A 2,049-nucleotide genomic window follows, 5' to 3' on the forward strand; every position below is an offset into this window, starting at 1 on the left:
TTTGCCGTTTGATAACATCGTGCTACCGCGCTGTAAAGACGTATTTGCTATTACAACAATATTTTTAATGAGCTGCAAGCGACTTGTCCCAAAGTTAGTACTGCAAACACAAAAGGCATCACTCTGTTTGTAGGCGACACAGCGAGCGGCGTATTTTGACTCCGAAACTCTGTTTATTTTTCATTTACGACCCATTGCCAGGGTTTTTATCCCAAACGAAAAGAAAACGCGGGATTATCTTTTCGCAACGCTGCGTTTTATTTTAATTTTTTTGGCCCGAAATCCTGCCCTCGGCGCAATAAACACGTCGATTCGGGCCAATCTTCGGGAAGCGGAGAGCGATCCTATCTCGAAATAACTCTGTCGGGTGTATTAACACGAGTGGCGGCTTCGGCCGTGGGCAGAGGGCGAGGGCGCGGGGGGGGGGACACGGTATCCTGGGGTGCCTTTGGGCAACCGCCCCTCCCCCGGAGAAGGAGGAGAAGGGGAAGGGCAGCACCGAGCCCCGCCGGGAGGCGAAGCAGCCACCGGGGGTTGAGGAAGGGGCGGCCAGAAGTTGAGGGGAAGCCCCGCGGTGGGAAGGGACACAGGGGACACCCCCCATGATCCCCTCCCCGCCCGGCCCGAAGGGGTTCCCTAGGGGTCTGGGACCCCTCGCTCGGGGTTACCCAACCGCGGGGGGGATGGGGAAAAGCCCCCTCACGCCCCCCACCCCGTCGATCCGCTCCCCGTCGGAGTGGACCCCCGGACACCCGCTCCCGTGGACCCCGCCGCCCCCCCGGCCGAGCAGGCGGCACCGATCCCAAACAACCCTTGTTTTATTTGGTTTTTTGTTTGTCTGTTTGTTTTTATGTTGTTGGTTTTTTTTTTTCTCCGAAGCCACACTTTAAAAAATGATAAGGAACGGGTTTTATTGATTTTTTTTTTCCACCACAACATTAAGTTTATAACAATATAGGCTGTTTTAAAAATAGGACCGATCCCTAACAGAAAGCGAGAGGGCAGAGAGTACAACCGAAAAGGAGCGGGGGGGCGGGAATTAAAATAAAATCAAGAAACCAACCCAAACCCTTGGGAAGACAGCAAACAATTGTCAGACAACAGGTGAGCAGACACTAAGACAGAGAGAGACTAGAGGTGTCCACTCCTCACTTGATTTCTGCCTATTAAAATCCACATACTCGATGGACTTTAGAAGAAAACTGTACATCATATCAAATAAATTAAAATTACCCTAAAGTTGATTGTCCTTCACTTAAAGCGCCCAGCTCACCGAATCTCCCTTATTTACTCACATAAGCCAGGTTGATGCTTATTCCCATGCCCTGCGCCTCTCTTCTCATTTTCCTTCGCTTTTAGTTCTTTTTTTTTTTTTTAATTTTATTTTGTACAACATGAAGGAACGTAATTATACAGTGCTAAAAATCCTTTCCTCACCATTCAAATAAAAGCAGTGCTTTAAGAATCGTCGTACAATATTGCACAGTTCAAAAGTACAATAATAATAATAATAATTACAAAAGAAAGCAAAAGGGTACAGATATTTTTTTCCCCAAAATACCGAAATAACTTTACAAGGAAAAAAAAACCAACAAAACAAAACAAACCAACCCAACAACTAGGAAAACAAGAATTATAAACAAGAATTAAAAATATCTAAGTAAACGATAATAAATAAGGGTCACTCAAAGCGTGCGGGTGTGTTTAACCGTTCACTTTGAGGCTGTATTTCTCGCTCGTTATAAAGTCCCATGACAGAAACCGAAAGATACAAAATATGGGAAAGCAAAGAGGCAAATCGGCACCGAGGTCTGCTTAAACGAAAAGCTGCGGTCGATGAAGTTTGAGTCACGACAGGATCAGGAGCCTGAACAATTTGGAGGCCGAAGGAGAGGTCCGAAAGGAACAGAAATTCAGCTTCCCGTTAGCATTTGGCAAATCTCGAGGAGTGGCCTGGGATCACTCTTTTTTTTTTTTCTTTATTATTATTATTTATTTATTTATTATTATCCTTTTTTTTTCTTTTATTTTTTTACAAAAATAAAACTA

The 2,049-nt window shown here is 45.1% G+C and overlaps 1 protein-coding gene across 1 annotated transcript in view; it reads right to left on the reverse strand.

The window, feature by feature from the left end:
- Positions 1-2,049, reverse strand: part of HMX3 (H6 family homeobox 3) — a gene marked incomplete at its 5' end in the record, with an annotated part of 4,135 nt that overhangs the window by 679 nt on the left and 1,407 nt on the right. The window lies entirely within an intron of this gene.

Source organism: Charadrius vociferus, unplaced genomic scaffold, assembly GCF_000708025.1.
Source record: "Charadrius vociferus isolate BGI_N301 unplaced genomic scaffold, ASM70802v2 scaffold38, whole genome shotgun sequence".
Taxonomy (NCBI): Eukaryota; Metazoa; Chordata; class Aves; order Charadriiformes; family Charadriidae; genus Charadrius; species Charadrius vociferus.